This window comes from Eleutherodactylus coqui, chromosome 7 (genome assembly GCF_035609145.1).
Source record: "Eleutherodactylus coqui strain aEleCoq1 chromosome 7, aEleCoq1.hap1, whole genome shotgun sequence".
NCBI lineage: Eukaryota > Metazoa > Chordata > Amphibia > Anura > Eleutherodactylidae > Eleutherodactylus > Eleutherodactylus coqui.
The window spans coordinates 164,438,041-164,458,107 of NC_089843.1; positions in this window are offsets into that span (position 1 = coordinate 164,438,041).

Here is a 20,067-nt window from a genome sequence, read left to right on the forward strand (position 1 = left end):
AGAGATCATACAAAGTCTTGGCTATAAGCAAACAGCGGCTCTTCTTTTGGACATGTAATGTGCGCTAATTCACTGGAAAGAGTATGGATGCTTGGCAAAGTCAGTGAAAAGAGAAGCTCAGGCCGACAAAGAATAAGATGGCTAGATACAATCAAGGCCACCACGAACATGTCAATCGCAGAACTGAAGGAAGCTGTGAAAGACAGGAATGCGTGGAGAACGCGGATCTGTAGAGTGACCGAAGGTTGGATGTGACTGCTCTTATGATAATGATGATTATCCATTCAAAGTCCTTAAAAGTCCCAGAAACTGACAAGTCCCAGAAACGTCCTTAATTCTGTAATATTGGTAGTCCTTGATACAGACGGAATTGCTTTAACTCTTTCTTGCATGGGCTTTTTCCCAGCAGCTGAGACCATCACGCCCAAGAATTTTATCGCTGACTTTATCAACTTGATTTTGACTAAGCTCATTCTTAGCTCTACCAGCTGCAGAGCTTGGCAGACTGAGCAAAATATTTGTGTTCTTTTTGATCAACAGTTTGAATCAACAAATCATCCCCAAGACCTCGTCTCTGTAGCTGAGGACTCCAATTCACCATTTTTCTTTGCTAACTGCATTTTCAACTCTGCAACTTGATTTTGCAAACCTGTAGTTTGATTACTTGCACCTGTAGGAGTTCTTTCAAACTTGCAACCCTTCACCTCCAACTCTTGGGTTTTCATTTGCAGTTTTTTACAGTCCTGTTCACACTGCACATTCTTCTGTTCCAACAACATCCTGTGTTTAGCTTTCTCCCTAGCAAATCTCCCAAGGTGCTCATTCTCCTTTAAGAGAGCTGCATTCTCTGTTTTCAGCTGCTCAGCTTCCCCAAGAAACTTTAGGTAAGCTTGTCTTGGTGCAAATCCCTCCTGGATTTTAAATAAGTGTTCTCTTGCTGTCTCACCCTGGACCTCAGGATCTTCCCTACACACACTCTCTTCATTACTGCTTCCCTCTTTCACTAGAGGTAAATTTACCCTGACTCCCACATGGAGTTGGATGCACTTCTCATTGCAACCTGTTCACACCGGGGCAACATTTCTAGCCATAATAGGCACATCACATAGAAAACACATCCCACATTCCCCCATTCATGATACTTCAGGGTTACGGGGCTTTTCTTGCACCACCTGGTCAGCAATACAGTTCTCAGACACATCTTCCTTAAATGTCCGTGCAGACTGTGCAGTATTCACGGTATCATCGTGCACAAAAAAACATATCATGCAACACATTATGCACCATATGGTTTTTGAACCTTTTTGCACCCAATGCAGACACTGCAGTTTTCTCAGTACTCTCCGGAAAGGAAAACATTTGGTCATGCAAAAATTTCCACACATCATCATCTCCAGCAAAGATCTGTAAAGGAAAGGTTACATTTCCTGGTTCAATTTCCACATTGCGGAGGGGTAAGGTCAGTTGGGTTTGCGCCAGTCTCATTTTAAGGGGTTGTCATCTTTCCCCACGAGTCTCAGAATAGAGAGAAATCGCGCCCCAACATCACACTGTGCATTAAGTCCTTGACAATACCTACACCGTGGGTTACGGTTCCGACAGGGGTCTCAACGTCACACTGTGCCATAGGGTATACCCTTGTGTTACTGTGTATACATACCCCACTCATGTGCTTACCCGGTATGAAGCCATCGTCTATCAGGCTCGCATGCACTAAGGTGACCAGACTACCCGAGTCCAGTAGAGCCTCCACAGAATGGTGGTTTATCCTTATGCGACACCATTGAGGCTCAGTCTTTAGTCGCTGTGAGGCACCGCAGGCAGGAACTGCGAACACGGACCGGCGCCAAGCACTGTCACACTCTATAGGCTCCTCCTTTGCAGAAATCCCTTTCACGGTCTCTTTGGGCCGGGCCGTAGTCGAAGCTCTGTCTTCCTTCAAGGCCGGGTGCTTCCGGAGAACATCCACCAGCCGGTCCACAAGCGCCAACAGCTCCTTCACAGCTGGATTCTGTGCTTGCATCGCCATTGCAGTCTTTATCCAGGATATTCCCTCAGGTGCCTCGCTGCTACCCTCAGCAGCCGGGATTGCTGCCTGCATCCAAAACACCAACTGTGAGAATGTCCTCCAGGGGAGGGGCGGCAACGACATGCTGGATTCCAAGGTGCATAAACTCACTGCAGTCTTTATTGCTTGTACAGCACACATGATGCAGCAGGAAAAAGTCCATATAACACGTGCAATTCTGCACCACGCAGGGTGCTCAGGTCCAGGCTATGAGGTCACCCTGTCAACCTCCTGCCTTCCTGGTCTGCAATAGACCCTGGGGCTAGCAGCCCTCCCAGCTTCACTGAGCTGTCTCTCTGGCTCTCTCAGCCAACATCTCCCTTGATTGTACCCGGAATGTACACGTATATCCCACTTCCTGACCACACCTGTGGGCATTTTCACTTTTCTCAGGCACCAGAATGCCTGTCTGTTGCCCCCTACGGGCCCTTTTCTGTAGTGCACCTCTACAATAGTCATTGCCATTACAAAAGGAATTTGGGGGGGGGCATGGCCTATCAACCAAATAGGGCAGATGGAGGAGAATGTCTTCAGATTACCGCTAAAATCTCAAGTTCTCTGGCTTCCTACTCTAGATGCCAGTGCCATTGCTCTCTCGGCACTGAGAGGAAAGAGAAGAGGGTCTCAACGACTCATTCAAACTCTTTGGGAACCTGAGGCCTGCAAAGCCATGGCCTAAATTGGTGGGGAAACCTATGCCAGAGATAGAAGAGCCAGGGGAACAGCAAAACACTGCCAATACATTGCTCCTGGACACCAAGGGTCCATCACTTTGATACCCATGGTCTAGGGTTCCCGAAGCGCAGCTTGAATAGTGGCACCCTGTGAGGCTATACATAGTATCACCAGCCTTCTATAGCAGTGGGTTTATCTCTAGTGGGACCCCCTTTTACCATCCAGACGGGTTGCAAGGTAAAATATGGATCCAGCTGCTAGACACCGCCGCTGGGCCAGGTAAGCCTCAGGCACAAACAAGCAGAACCTTCCCCACTAGGAATCTTTGGGCCAAGACTGCAAAGGGAGTCATATCAAGCCTCCATTAAACATACATGCAGCTGGCGGTGATTTTTTTTGCGCAGGGTGAAAGGACTAACACATCTCCCTTTGGGATCATTTACCAGGAAAAGTTTGTGACCATTCACCAGGATTCTCAAAGAGATTCCTAAAAACAAAAAAGTCCAAAGACCACTTTCCTTTATCAAATCCCCCTATGCACCTATAAGCTATTATCTATATTTCTACTTGTCAAGCCCATCACATAGGGAAATTGTCTCCTGAGTGCTGATTGTGATAGAAGCCTGAGCTAATATTTCGTCACACAAGTGCCCTATGCAACATCGACTGAATTTAATACAGTTACACGATGATGAAGACAGGAAGAGACAGAAGTGGGCATCTCTTCAGGGGGCAGAATGCCACAAAAAGCCAAGCAGACCTCCAGTGCTTTCCCAAAAGGCCAACATTCCACAGTTTGTGTGGCGGGGATGGCTCCATCCTCTGCAGCTGAAGATGAGACACTGGCAGATTCAGACATGGAGAGTGGGACAGAGGGTGAGCATGAAAACCCAACTCAGATGTCTATTTCTAAATACTTTCTTAGGAAGGCCATCTTGCAAGCACTGAGGTTGGTGATGTCGGAGCTATCTGATATTTAAGTCGAAGTCCTGCACATAAGGCACAGGGTTGAAGAATTAGAAAACTCCAGCACCCCTATCTCCTCAGATGTTAACGGACTGACCTCTGTGGTCACACAGCAAAAAGACCATATTGACAGAGGATGACATTAACCGCTTCCCGCTCCAGGGCATAAGTTTACGTCCTGGCAGCGGGATACTTCCCGCAACTGGGCGTAAACTTACGTCCTGCGCTTACAGTGTCACCGCGGTGACAATCGCGGCGACACAGTAGTGACGTCTGCTAGCATTGTTAGCAGACAATCACTACGTGCGGACCAGGGACCAATCACAGTGGTCCCGCCCCAGCGATCGCTTTGATTAGTCAATGAAGAACTCACTGACCAATCATGGATCAGAAAAAAAAGCCCACTGTTTATATTATAATCTCTCTCTGCAATCGCCTCACAGTGTTTCCGGCGGTTGTAGAGAGAGATAGGGCTGTGTTAAAAAAAAAGAAAAGAAAAGTGATCTGTACTGTAGTGAGGTGTAATCAGCAGTGTAGTGTAGTGAGGTGTAATCAGCAGTGTAGTGAGAGTGTAGTGAGGTGTAGAGATGAGCGAGCACCAAAATGCTCGGGTGCTCGTTACTCGGGACGAAATTTTCGCAATGCTCGAGGGTTCATTTCAAGTAACGAACCCCATTGAAGTCAATGGGCGACCCGAGCATTTTTGTATATCGCCGATGCTCGCTAAGGTTTTCGTTTGTGAAAATCTGGGCAATTCTACAAAGTGATGGGAACCACACAGCAACGGATAGGGCAGGCGAGGGGCTACATGGTGGGCTGCATCTCAAGTTCCCAGGTCCCACTATTAAGCCACAATAGCGGCAAGAGTGCCCCCCCCCCCCCGCACTGTCAGCGTAAAGATCGTTCTCCTCTGCCATAGCTGTAACAGCTGTGGTAGAGAAGAACGATGTTAGCCCATTTAATTCAATGGAGCCAGCAATACAGCAGGTTCCACTGAAAGCAATGGGCTGCCGGCGATCGCAGGATGAATTGTCGGGAAGGGGTTAAATATATAACCCCTTCCCTGCAATTCATCCAGAAATGTGTTACAATAAAAATATATACCGGCGTATAAGGCGACGGGGCGTATAAGACGACCCCCCAACTGTCACCTTATACGCCAGCAATACAGTGGAGCAAAGAATAAAAATCATTACTTACTTCTTCTGACGTTCTGCGGCGCTCCTGCAGGCTGTCGCTCCCTCCTGGTTCCCGGCAGACCATTGCTTTCTGGACGCAGGGCTTGAAATCCCCGCCTCCAGAAACACAGCCAATCACAGCCATTCAATGACATCATTGTCATTGGCTGTGATTGGCTGAAGGCACGTGTGTTTCTGGAGGCGGGGATTTAAAGCCCTCCGTAGAGAAATCAATGCTCTGCCGGGAACCAGGAGGGAGCAACAGCCTGCAGGAGCACCGCATAACACCAGGAGGGAGTGACAGTCTGCAGGAGCGCCGCAGAACGTCAGAAGAAGTAAGTAATGATTTTTATTCTTTGCTCCACTGTATTGCCGGCGTATAAGGTGACAGTTGGGGGGTCGTCTTATACGCCCCGTCGCCTTATACGCCGGTATATATTTTTATTGTAACACATTTCTGGATGAATTGCAGGGAAGGGGTTATATATTTAACCCTTTCCCGACAATTCATCCTGCAATCGCCGGCAGGCCATTGCTTTCAGTGGAACCTGCTGTATTGCTGGTTCCATTGAATTCAATGGGCAAACATCGTTCTTTTCTGCCACAGCTGTTACAGCTGTGGCAGAGAAGAAGGATTTGTCTTCTATATGTTCTCAATGGGGTCGGCGCTGCTGCCGCCGGCCCCATTGAGCGCATATAGAGAAGATTTATGGCCTTAAGAAGGACCGTTGGGGTTCTTGAAAACTAAAATACTCCTAACACTCTCCCTATAGCAGCTCCAACACGATAGCACTTTCCCTGAACTAATGTCAGAATGCATCTGTGGCGAGCCGCGGGAGGGGCAGATTTCAATACTCGGGTGACACCTAATCTCGCCAGCCACTCACTGCAGGGGGGTGGTATAGGGCTTGAATGTTGCAGGGGGAAGTTGTAATGCCTTCCCTGTCTTTCAATTGGCAAGAAAAGCGCGCTAACGTCTCAGAGATGAAAGTGAAAGTAACCCGAACATCGCGTGGTACTCGTTACGAGTAACGAGCATCCCGAACACCCTAATATTCGCCCGAGCATCAAGCTCGGACGAGTACGTTCGCTCATCTCTAGTGAGGTGTAATCAGTAGTGTAGTGTAGTGAGGTGTGATCAATAGTGTAGAGAGGTGTGCTTTGTAGTGTAGTTGGGATCTGTAGTGTGCGTGATCAGTAGTGTAGCTTGGATCTGTAGTGCAGTGTGATCAGTATAGTAGTGTAGCGCATTTCGTAGTCCGCCTTCCCGTCATTAGTCAGTGCAGTTTGTCAGTGTATATGTCAGTGTTTAAAAAAAAAAAAAAAAGTTCCTTTCGTGTTCCCATTTTATAGTCACCCTTCCCGTCATTAGTCAGCGTAGTGTGTAGTTAGTCAGCGTGGTTTGTAGTTAGTCAGTGTAGTGTATAGTTAGGGTAGTTTCAGCATATCTGTCAGTTTAAAAAAAAAGAAGAGAAAAATAAAGTTTGTTCTGCATTTCTGCCCCTGTTCCCTGGTCACCCCATCCCAGTGATCCCGCAGTGTCCTATACAATAATTATTTTTTTCTGAAGTACATATTACACTTTTATAATGGCCCGCAGGAGATTTACTGCTGAGGAGGCATACGTACTTATTGCCTCTGACTCAGATTCAGCTAGTGGGGATGACGCCACTTTTCTGGCATTCTCCTCCTCCTCATCAGCATCCTCATCTAGTGAATCTGAACTCCCTGTACCCCCAAGAAGGCGTCCAAGGACTTCCACTACTGTGGACCCCAATACACCTGATGTTAGTTGGGGTACCCCTGAAAGTTTTAGTCCCCAGATCCCTGACTTCTTTGGCAACCCAGGGATTCAGTTTGATACTGAAGGGCTCAGAGCGAGGGACTTTTGTATGTTTTTTTTCAGATGATTTTATTGCCCACATAGTGACCCAAACGAATTTGTATGCCCAGCATTTTATACAACAAAATCCCACCTCCAGCTACGTAAGACCCGATAAGTGGACCCCTGTGGATGCATTAGAAATTTAAAAAATTGGGGGTCTTGTGTTAACTATGGGTCTAGTAAAAAAGCCGACCATCCGGGAGTACTGGAGTACTGACATTTTGTATCACACTCCTATGTTCCGCATGGCGATGTCAAGGACACGTTTTGAGATGATCCACTATAACAATAATGCAGAGTGCCCCCCAAGTGATCATCCCAATTATGATCGCTTGTATAAAATCAGGCCAGTATTGAAACATTTTAATTTCAAATTTGCCCAGGCATACACCCCAGAAAAAAATATTGCAGTAGATGAGTCCCTGCTGCACTTCAAAGGGAGGCTTAACCTCTTAGTGACGGAGCTTTTTTGCTTTTTTCCATTTTTGTTTTTTCCTACTCCCTTTTAAAAAATCGTACCTCCTTAATTTATCCATTGACGTCGCTGTATGTGGGCTTGTTTTTTTGCGGGATGAGTTGTATTTTTCAATGGCACTATTTATTGTACCATATAATTTACTGAAAAACTTTTAAAAAATTCTAAGCGGAGAGAAATGGAAAAAAAACGACATTCCACCATTTTTTCGGTGCATCCTGTTTCTACGGCGCATAAGCTGCAACAAAAACGACCTGATATTTTTATTCTATGGGTCAGTACAATTACTACGATACCAAACTTATATAGTATTTTTTTTGCTGTAGTGCTTGTATTTTTTTTTAAGATATTTCATTTTTTTCAATTATTTTCTGCGGTCATTTTGTGCGCGCAATACCTTTTTTATTTTTTACGTTGACGTAGTTGAGCAAGAGTTCATTTTTTGCGGGATGTCCTGTAGTTTCCAATAGTATCAATTTGGAATACATACGACTTTTTGATCGCTTTTTATTGCGTTTTTTCTGGGAGACAGGGTAACTAAAAAAGTGTATTTCTGGCGTTCTTTATTTTTTATTTTTCTGACGACGTTCACCGTACAGGAAAAATAATGCGCTACTTTGATAGATTGGACTTTTACGGACGCGGCGATATCAAATGCATATTTTTATTTTATGATTTCGATTTTTTAATAATAGATATGGCAAAAGGGGGGTGATTTAAACTTTTATAACTTTTTTTTTAACAATTAAAAAACTTTATTGATTTTTTTTTTTACTTTACTTTGAAGTCCCCCTAGGGGACTTTAGCATGTGATGCTTTGATCGCTCCTGCAGTATGACGTAATGCTATAGCATTACGTCATACTGCTTTTTGACAGGCAGTCTATCAAGCCACCCTGTGTGGATGGCTTGATAGGCAGCCCTGGGGCCATTCATTAGGCCCCCAGCTGCCATGACACCTGCACGGCTTCCCCGATCTCACCGTGGGGGGGGATGTGCGGGACGATTTAAATGCCGCTGTCAAAATTGACAGCGGCATTTAAAGGGGGATATTAGCCGCGATCGGCCGTACGGCCGAGTGTGGCTATTGCCCGTGGGTGTCAGCTGTAATAAACAGCTGACGCCCACGCTGTATGGAGGGAGATAGCGCCGCTACCTCCCTCCATACACGTCCTGTGACAGCAGGACGTAGTTTTACTATAGCCCCGTCACTAAGGGGTTAAACTCCGCCAGTACCTGCCCAGTAAGTGGGCACAGTATAGCGTGAAATTGTACAAGCTGTGCAAAAGTACATCGGGGTACACCCACAAGTTCCACATTTATGAGGGGTAAGACACCAAAATTGAGCCCCCAGAATGCCCCCCCCCCCCCTTGTGCTGGGAGTAACAGGGAAAATTGTGTGGGAACTAGTGCACCCACTATTAGTCCAGGGTTACCATCTATACCTGGATAACTTTTATACCAGTGTCCCCTTGTTTCAGAGCCTCGCTTCCAGAGGAACAGTGGCATGTGGTACCATCTGAAAAAATCAGAGAAGCCTCCCTAAGATGCTGCTTGGGCAACTGCTCAGAAGGGGTGAGAGCCGGGCCCAATGCAGCGACAATATGTTGTGTGTCAAGTATAAGGACAAGAGGGATGTCCTTATATTGACCACAATACATGGCCACAGCAGTACCCCCTGCCCAGTACAAGGTACCAGTACAGAAACCCCCAAGGCAGACTGTGTCCTTGACTATAATAAGTACATGGGAGGGGTTGATCTATCAGACCAGGTACTGGAGCCGTATAATGCCATGCGGAAAACATGGTTGTGCACCTCGTACAGATGGCACTGTACAATGCCTACGTGCTGTATCGGGGGGCAGGCCAGAGGGGCACCTTCCTCGAATTTCAGGAAGACGTTATCAAGGCCCTAATATTTGGGGACCAGGAGGTGGGAAAGCAGCCCAGTACTTCAGGAAACGAGGCCACGAGGATTGTACCAGGGCAGCACTTACCCAGTGAAATTCCCTCCACTGGAAAGAAGGGAAGGACCCAAAAAACTGCAGAGTGTGCTACAAACAAGGGATAAGAAAGGACACCATGTATCTTTGTGAAACATGCCCCACACAACCAGGCCTGTGCATAAAAAATTGTTTTAAGCCATACCACACATCCCTGAAATTTTAATTTACTATTGCCCGGACATTTTACCCTGATGTACTTCGCACAGCTTGTACATAAACCCATATGCCAAGTCCTTCCCTTCAGAGCCCTGCAATGTGCCCAAACAGTTTATGTCCACATATGGGGCATTTCTGCACACAGGAGCAATTGGGTAATTGCTCCTTGGTAAAAAAAATATATATAAATCTGGGCCTAAAGCTAAACATTACTGGAAAAATTTGAATTTTTCGTATTCAACTCAAATTGTTTAAAAAATTCCTGAAAAGCCTATGAGTTCAAAACGCTCACTAAACCCCTTAATAAATTCCCTGAGGGGTCTAGTTTCTAAAATGGGGTAAATTCTTGGGGGTTTCAAATGTACTGGTACCTCAGGGACACTGCAAACACTACATGGGGTCTAAAAATTATTCCAGCAAAATCTGCATTCAAAAAGCGCTCCTTTCCTTCTGAGCCCTGCCATGTGCCAAAACAACAGTTTATGCCCACATATGGGGCATTTCCGTGTGCGGGAGCAATTGGGTAACGCATCATGGGGTACCTTTTCTCCTTCTGCTCTTAGTAAAAAATATAAATCTGGGCCTAAAGCCAAAAATTACGGGAAAAATGTGAATTTTTCGTATTCAACTCAAATTGTTAAAAAAATTCCTCAAACAGCTTTGGGTTCAGAATGCTCACTACACCCCTTAATAAATTCCCTGAGGGGTCTAGTTTCCAAAATAGGGTCAATTTTGGGGGGTTTCAAATGTACTGGTGCCTCAGGGACACTGCAAACACTACATGGGGTCTGAAAATTATTCCAACAAAATGTGCATTCAAAAAGCCTTCTGCTCTTGGTAAAAAATATAAATCTGGGCCTAAAGCTAAACATTACTGGAAAAATTTGAATTTTTCGTATTCAACTCAGAGCTTATTTAGACGGCCGTATATCGGCTCGGTTTTCACGCCGAGCCAATATACGGTGTCCTTGCCTGCAAGGGGGGAGGATGGAAGGGCTGGGAACAGGAACTGAGCTCCCGCCCCTCACCACTATTTGCAATGGGAGGGGCGGGGCGTGGTGGAGCTAAGTGTCAGTACTTAGCTCCACCCCCATCTCGCCCCTTCCAATTGCAAATAGTAGCAAGGGGCGGAGAGGGGGCGGGAGCTCAGTTCCTGCTCCTGGCTCTTCCATCCCCCACCCCTTGCAGACAAGGACACCGTATATCAGCTCGGCGTGAAAACCGAGCCGATATACGGTCGTCTAAATAAGCCCTAAAATTGTTTTAAAAAATTCCTCAAAAAGCTGTGGGTTCAAAATGCTCACTACACCCCTTATAAATTTCCCTGAGGGGTCTAGTTTCCAAAATAGGGTCAATTCTTGGGGGTTTCAAATGTACTGGTGCCTCAGGGACACTGCAAACACTACATGGGGTCTGAAAATTATTCCAACAAAATCTGCATTCAAAAAGCCAAATAGTATTCCTTTCCTTCTGAGTCCTGCCATGTGCCTGAACAACAGTTTACGTCCACATATGGGGCATTTCCGTTCTCTGGAGCAATTGGGTAACACATCATGGGGTACCTTTTCTCCTTATGCTTTTGGTAAAAAAAAAAAAAGAAATCTGGGCCTAAAGCTAAACATTACTGGAAAAATTGGAATTTTTCGTATTCAACTCAAATTGTTAAAAAAATTCCTCCAATACCTGTGGGTGCAAAACACTCACTACACCCCTTAAAAAATTCCCTGAGGGGTCTAGTTTCCAAAATGGGGTCAATTCTAGGGGGTTTCAAATGTACTGGTACCTTGGGGGACACTGCGAACACTACACGGGGTCTGAAAATTATTCCAGCAAAATCTACATTCAAAAAGACAAATAGCACTCCTTCTCTTCTGAGCCCTGCCATGCGCCCCAAACAACAGTTTACATCCACATATGGGGCATTTTTAAAAATTGCAGAATCCTGGTAATACATCCTGAGTTTTGTTTCTCTGCTATCTCCTGCTGTTTTATAGGGGAAAAAATGGTTTTAAATTGAAAATCTGTAGAAAAATAGAATTTTTTTAAATTTCTCATGCACATTTGTTTAATTCCTGTAAAATATCTAAAGGGTTAACAAACTTCCTAAATGCCATTTTGAATTCTTTGAAGGGTGCAGTTTTTAAAATGTGGTGATTTATGGGGGTTTTCTGATATACAGGCTCTTTAAATCCACTTCTAAACTGATTTGGCCCTTAAAAATTCAGATTTTGAAATTCGCTAGTAAATTTGAAAAGTGACTGCTAAATTTATATGCTTTGTGGAGTCCTAAAAAAATAAAATAACGCTAAAAAATTATTGCAGTATAAAGTAGGCCTATGAGAAATGTTAATTAACTATTTTGTGGTGTTTGACTATCTGTCTTACAAAAAGGAAAAATTCAAAGTTTGAAAATTGTGAATTTTTCCAAATTTTTTAGTAAATTTACATTTTTTTCCTAGTTTAGACAAAATTTATTGATGCAATTTTACACAAACATAACGTACAATATGTCACGAAAAAACAATCTCAGAATCACATTTATAGGTAAAAGCATTCAAAATTTATTTGCACATAAAGTGACAGATGTCAGATTTTAAAAATAAGGCTTGGTCCTTAAGCCCAAAATAGGCCATGTCCTTAAGGGGTTAATAGAAGACCAGGAAAATGGAAGCAGATGCTGTAATGTCAGAATCATGGGAGCCTGACTCTTTCAGACCTATAGCAAATTACAGACTTGCTGGCGAAAGAAAGAGCAAAAGCCATTACCATCAAAAGAATGCATAGAGCAATATGCCCAAAACCTAATCCAGGTGACAGATGTCATATTGGTCTTTTATTTGTTGACAAACAAGCCATTCTAACCACAGCCAGAAACAGAGAGCAGTTAAAGGAGATGTCCCGCGCCGAAACGGTTTTTTTTTTTTTTTAAACCCCCCCCCCCGTTCGGCGCGAGACAACCCCGATGCAGGGGTTAAAAAAACCACCCGTACAGCGCTTACCTGAATCCCGGCGGTCCGGCGTCTTCATACTCACCTGCTGAAGATGGCCGCCGGGATCCTCTGTCTTCATGGACCGCAGGGCTTCTCTGCGGTCCATTGCCGATTCCAGCCTCCTGATTGGCTGGAATCGGCACGTGACGGGGCGGAGCTACACGGAGCTACACGGAGCCCCATAGAGAAGAGGAGAAGACCCGGACTGCGCAAGCGCGGCTAATTTGGCCATCGGAGGGCGAAAATTAGTCGGCACCATGGAGACGAGGACGCCAGCAACGGAGCAGGTAAGTAAAAAACTTTTTATAACTTCTGTATGGCTCATAATTAATGCACGATGTACATTACAAAGTGCATTATTATGGCCATACAGAAGTGTATAACCCCACTTGCTGCCTCGGGACATCTCCTTTAATGTATGAAGAGGTTAACATTCAATTCTTCCAGGATCTGGCTCCTTTCACACTTGCCAAAAGAAGACAATTAGAAATGAGCGAGCGTACTCGTCCGAGCTTGATGCTCGTTCGAGTATTAGGGTACTCGAGATGCTTGTTACTCGAGACGAGCACCACACGATGTTCGAGTTACTTCCATTTTCTTCCCAGAAAAGTTTGCGCCGTTTTCTGGCCAATAGAAACACAGGGAAGGCATTACAACTTCCTCCTGTGAAGTTCCAGCCCTATCCCACCCCCCTTGCAGTGAGTGGCTGGGGAGATCAGGTGACACCCGAGTATATAAACTGGGGCCGGCCGCGGCTCGCCACAGATGCACGCTGAGAGACATTAGGGAAAGTGCCGTCCTGCTGTAGCTGCTATAGGGAGAGTGTAAGGCTGTTATCTTCATCTTCAAGAACCCCAACGGTCCTTCTTAGGGCCACATCTGACCGTGTGCAGTACTGTTGAGGCTACTTTTAGCAGTTTTGCACATTTTTTTTTTGTATATCGGGCGTGCAGACCATAGCGTCCTCAGTCTGCAGTCATTTTACTGATTATAGGGGCGGTACTGGTGAGGCAGGGACAGTGGTACAGGGAAAGAGCTATACTGGCTATATAGGCAGTGGGCTTTTTCAAAAAAATTTGAAAAAAAAATCTTTGGGCTGCCTGTGACCGTGTTCAGTTTACTGCGTGTCTGCTGGGGGTAGTAGTCGCTCACTATTACCCAGCTAGGTGTTACTGCAGCCTTGCGCATAATTTTTTCTGGCTGCACTGTGCTTTCAATAACCACAGTCATCCTCCAACAGGGAAATCCATATACAGGTTATATAGACAGTGGGCTTTTTCACAAAAATTGGGAAAAAATATAATATTTGGGCTGCCTGTGACCGTCTTCAGTTTACTGTATGTCTGCTGGGGGTAGTAGTTGCTCATTATTACCTAGCCAAGCCTGTGACCGTGTACAGTTTACTGCGTGTCTGCTGGGGGTAGTAGTCGCTCATTATTACCCAGCTAAGTGTTACAGCAAGCTTGCGCATAATTGTTTCCTGGCTCTGCTGTGTCTGTTACATGATCGCTGTCATCCCGCCAGAGGGAAACAGTATACATATATATGCTGCATACGGCGCCTGTCTTGTTTTTCACCTCACCATTTTAAAAAATTGAAGCAAAATACTTAAGGCCTACCACTGGCCTTTGGCCACTTGACTGGTTCTGCCCTGTGAATTCCAGTAGCTCAGTCATACGCACCTAGGTCTCACTACAGGCTTGCGCATAATTGTTTCCTGGCTCTGCTGTGTCTGTTACATGTTCCCCCTATACTGTGCTCCCCCTATACTGCTGCTAGTGATATGTTACTGGGGCCTGTCTAGAATGCTACTACTACTGAAATGGAACTAATACTGTGCTCCCCCTATACTGCTGCCAGTGATATGTTACTGGGGCCTGTCCAGACTGCTACTACTACTCAAATGAAACTAATACTGTGCTCCCCCTATACTGCTGCTTCAGAATTGTTACCGGGGCCTGTCTTGACTGCTACTATTACTGAAATGGGCGGTTGGCCAGCATGTAACCCAGGAGAAGTGGCAGCGGAGTGTCATGCAGGCAGTGATTGTGCTTTGTTGGAGGTAGTGTGGTGCTTAGCTAAGGTATGCCTTGCTAATGAGGGTTTTTCAGAAGAAAAAATTGTTGGGGGGGGGCCCACTCTTGCCGCTATTGTGGCTTAATAGTGGGTCCTGGGAACTTGAGATGCAGCCCAACATGTAGCCCCTTGCCTGCCCTATCCGTTTCTGTGTCATTCCCATCACTTTCTTGAATTTCCCAGATTTTCACAAATGAAAACCTTAGCAGAGCATAGGTCCCATACAAAAATGCTCGGGTCGTCCATTGACTTCAATGGGGTTCATGACTCGAAACGAACCCTCGAGCATCGCGGGAAGTTCGACTCGAGTAACGAGCACCCGAGCATTTTGGTGCTCGGTCATCTCTAAAGACAATTAAAACCTCTTCTAGAAGTCGTCAGAGAAATTAACCTACAATATTCCTGGCTGATCCTCTTTGGGCCATCAATAATGAAAGAAGGAAAACACATTATAATCCACACTCCCTCTGACTTGGAGAAGGCCAGGAAGGCTCTAAATCTTCCACCAATTCTGGATTGATTCCTGGATGCCGCTGTGAGATTTTGAAGTCCTTCCACTAAAGTCGAACCCTGTACCATGGAAGGAGACCCACAGATTAAATTCTCCATAGAACCGGAAAACGCACACCAATCTTCAATTTGTAAAGGCTTATGAAGAGTTATCTAGCCACCAGAACACCAAGTGATTGGGGCGGTTCAGCCCTTAACTACAGTTTAACCACATAGTTCTGTTTCAGTTTCTTAATAGAGATGAGCGAGCACCAAAATGCTCGGGTGCTCGTTACTCGGGACGAAATTATCGCGATGCTCGAGGGTTCGTTTCGAGTAACGAACCCCATTGAAGTCAATGGGCGACCCGAGCATTTTTGTATATTGCCGATGCTCGCTAAGGTTTTCATTTGTGAAAATCTGGGCAATTCAAGAAAGTGATGGGAACGACACAGCAACGGATAGGGCAGGCGAGGGGCTACATGTTGGGCTGCATCTCAAGTTCCCAGGTCCCACTATTAAGCCACAATAGCGGCAAGAGTGCCCCCCCCCCCTCCCAACAACTTTTACTTCTGAAAAGCCCTCATTAGCAATGCATACGTTAGCTAAGCACCACAGTACCTCCAACAAAGCACAATCACTGCCTGCATGACACTCCGCTGCCACTTCTCCTGGGTTACATGCTGCCCAACCCCCCCCCCCACGACCGAGTGTCCACAGCGCACACCAAAGTGTCCCTGCGCAGCCTTCAGCTGCACTCATGCCACACGCTGGCCTCATAGCCACACCACCCTCATGTCTATTTAGAAGTGCGTCTGCCATGAGGAGGAACCGCAGGCACACACTGCAGAGGGTTGGCACGGCTAGGCAGCGACCCTCTTTAAAAGGGGCGGGGCGATAGCCCACAATGCTGTACAGAAGCAATAAGAAATATAATCCTGTGCCACCGCCATCAGGAGCTGCACACGTGGGCATAGCAATGGGGAACCTATGTGCCACACACTATTCATTCTGTCAAGGTGTCTGCATGCCCCAGTCAGACCGCGTTTTTTTTATAAATAGTCACAGGCAGGTACAACTCCGCAATGGGAATTCCGTGTGCACCCACAGCATGGGTGGCTCCCTGGAACCCACCGGCTGTACATAAATGTATCCCATTGCAGTGCCCATCACAGCTGAGGTAACGTCCGATTAAATGCAGGTGGGCTTCGGCCCACACTGCATGCCCCAGTCACACTGGGGTTCTTTAGAAGTGGACACATGCAGTTACAACTCCCTGTGGACCCACAGCATGGGTGGGTGCCAGGAAGCCACCGGCGGTACATAAATATATCCCATTGCATTGCCCATCACAGCTGAGGTAATGTCATGTTAAATGCAGGTGGGCTTCGGCCCACACTGCATGCCCCAGTCAGACTGGGGTTCTTTAGAAGTGGACACATGCAGTTATAACTCCCTGTGGACCCACAGCATTGGTGGGTGCCAGGAAGCCACTGGCGGTACATAAATATATCCCATTGCATTGCCCATCACAGCTGAGGTAATGTCATGTTAAATGTAGGTGGGCTTCGGCCCACACTGAATGCCCCAGTCAGACTGGGGCTCTTTAGAAGTAGACACATGCAGTTACAACTCCCTGTGGACCCACAGCATGGGTGGCTCCCTAGAACCCACCGGCGGTACATAAATATATCCCATTGCAGTGCCCAGCACAGCTGATGTAACGTCAGCTTTAATGCAGGTGGGCAAAAAATTAATTGGATTACACTGTAGGCGAGGGCCCCAAAAAATTGGTGTACCAACAGTACTAATGTACTTTAGAAAAATTGCCCATGCCCAACCAAGAGGGCAGGTGAAACCCATTAATCGCTTTGGTTAATGTGGCTTAATTTGTAACTAGGCCTGGAGGCAGCCCAGTTAAAATAAAAATTGGTTCAGGTGAAAGTTCCAACGCTTTAATGATCATTGAAACGTATAAAAATTGTTTACAAAAATTATATGACTGAGCCTTGTGGGCCTAAGAAAAATTGCCCATTCGGCGTGATTACGTCAGGTTTCAGGAGGAGGAGCAGGAGGAGGAGGAGGATGAATATTATACACAGATTGATGAAGCTAAAAGGTCCACGTTTTTGATGGTGATAAAGAACAATGCTTCCATCCGCGGGTGCAGCCTACGTTTTGTTTAGGTATCGCTGCTGTCCGCTGGTGGAGAAGAGAAGTCTGGGGAAATCCAGGCTTTGTTCATCTTGATGAGTGTAAGCCTGTCGGCACTGTCGGTTGACAGGCGGGTACGCTTATCTGTGATGATTCCCCCAGCCGCACTAAACACCCTCTCTGACAAGACGCTAGCAGCAGGACAAGCAAGCACCTCCAGGGCATACAGCGCGAGTTCAGGCCACGTGTCCAGCTTCGACACCCAGTAGTTGTAGGGGGCAGAGGTGTCACGGAGGACGGTCGTGCGATCGGCTACGTACTCCCTCACCATCCTTTTACAGTGCTCCCGCCAACTCAGCCTTGGCTGGGGAGTGGTGACACAGTCTTGCTGGGGAGCCAGAAAGCTGTCAAAGGCCTTAGAGAGTGTTCCCCTGCCTGTGCTGTACATGCTGCCTGATCTCTGTGCCTCCCCTGCTACCTGGCCCTCGGAACTGCGCCTTCGGCCACTAGCGCTGTCGGATGGGAATTTTACCATCAGTTTGTCCGCCAGGGTCCTGTGGTATAGCATCACTCTCGAACCCCTTTCCTCTTCGGGTATGAGAGTGGAAAGGTTCTCCTTATACCGTGGGTCGAGCAATGTGTACACCCAGTAATCCGTAGTGGCCAGAATGCGTGTAACGCGAGGGTCACGAGAAAGGCATCCCAACATGAAGTCAGCCATGTGTGCCAGGGTACCTGTACGCAACACATGGCTGTCCTCACTAGGAAGATCACTTTCAGGATCCTCCTCCTCCTCAGGCCATACACGCTGAAAGGATGACAGGCAAGCAGCATGGGTACCCTCAGCAGTGGGCCAAGCTGTCTCTTCCCCCTCCTCCTCATCCTCCTCATGCTCCTCCTCCTCCTCCTCAACGCGCTGAGATATAGACAGGAGGGTGCTCTGACTATCCAGCGACATACTGTCTTCCCCTGCCTCTGTTTCCGAGCGCAAAGCATCTGCCTTTATGCTTTGCAGGGAACTTCTCAAGAGGCATAGCAGAGGAATGGTGACGCTAATGATTGCAGCATCGCCGCTCACCATCTGGGTAGACTCCTCAAAGTTTCCAAGGACCTGGCAGATGGCTGCCAACCAGGCCCACTCTTCTGTAAAGAATTGAGGAGGCTTACTCCCACTACGCCGCCCATGTTGGAGTTGGTATTCCACTATAGCTCTACGCTGCTCATAGAGTCTGGCCAACATGTGGAGCGTAGAGTTCCACCGTGTGGGTACGTCGCACGGCAGTCGGTGCACTGGCAGATGAAACCGATGTTGCAGGGTGGCAGCGTCCGTGTGGGACTTGCGGAAATGTGCGCAGAGCCGGCGCACCTTTCCGAGCAGGTCTGACAAGCGTGGGTAGCTTTTCAGAAAGCGCTGAACCACCAAATTAAAGACGTGGGCCAGGCATGGCACTTGCATGTGGCTGCCGAGCTGCAGAGCTGCCACCAGGTTACGGCCGTTGTCACACACGACCATGCCCGGTTGGAGGCTCAGCGGCGCAAGCCAGCGGTCGGTCTGCTCTGTCAGACCCTGCAGCAGTTCGTGGGCCGTGTGCCTCTTCTCTCCTAAGCTGAGTAGTTTCAGCACGGCCTGCTGACGCTTGCCCACCGCTGTGCTGCCACGCCGCGCGACACCGACTGCTGGCGACGTGCTGCTGCTGACACATCTTGATTGCGAGACAGAGGTTGCGTAGGGGAAGGAGGAGGAGGGTGGTTTAGTGGAGGAAGCATACACCGCCGCAGATACCAGCACCGAGCTGGGGCCCGCAATTCTGGGGGTGGGTAGGACGTGAGCGGTCCCAGGCTCTGACTCTGTCCCAGCCTCCACTAAATTCACCCAATGTGCCGTCAGGGAGATATAGTGGCCCTGCCCGCCTGTGCTTGTCCACGTGTCCGTTGTTAAGTGGACCTTGGCAGTAACCGCGTTGGTGAGGGTGCGTACAATGTTGCGGGAGACGTAGTCGTACAGGGCTGGGACGGCACATCGGTAAAAGTAGTGGCGACTGGGAACTGAGTAGCGCAGGGTCGCCGCCGCCATCATACCTTTGAAAGCCTCCGTTTCCACAACCCTATACGGCAGCATCTCCAGGCTGATAAATTTGGCTATGTGCACGTTTAACGCTTGAGCGTGCGGGTGCGTGGCGGCGTACTTGCGCTTGCGCTCCAACACTTGCACTAGCGACGGCTGGACGGTGCGCTGAGAGACATTGGTGGATGGGGCCGAGCACAGCGGAGGTAAGGGTGTGGGTGCAGGCCAGGAGACGGTAGTGCCTGTGTCCTGAGAGGGGGGTTGGATCTCAGTGGCAGGTTGGGGCACAGGGTGCAAACCGGAGGCGGTGAACGGCCTTCGTCCCACCTTGTGGGGTGCTTGGCCATCATATGTCTGCGCATGCTGGTGGTGGTGAGGCTGGTGGTGGTGGCTCCCCGGCTGATCTTGGCGTGACAAAGGTTGCACACCACTGTTCGTCGGTCGTCTGCACTCTCAGTGAAAAACTGCCAGACCTTTGAGCACCTCGGCCTCTGCAGGGTGGCATGGCGCGAGGGGGCGCTTTGGGAAACAGTTGGTGGATTATTCGGTCTGGCCCTGCCTCTACCCTTGGCCACCGCACTGCCTCTTCCAACCTGCCCTGCTGCTGCACTTGCCTCCCCCTCTGAAGACCTGTCCTCAGTAGGCGTAGCAAACCAGGTGGGGTCAGTCACCTCATCGTCCTGCTGCTCTTCCTCCGAATCCTCTGTGCGCTCCTCCCTCGGACTTAATCCAATTACTACTACCTGAGTGATAGACAACTGTGTCTCATCGTCATCGTCCTCCTCACCCACTGAAAGCTCTTGAGACAGTTGCCGGAAGTCCCCAGCCTCATCCCCCGGACCCCGGGAACTTTCCAAAGGTTGGGCATCGGTCACGACAAACTCC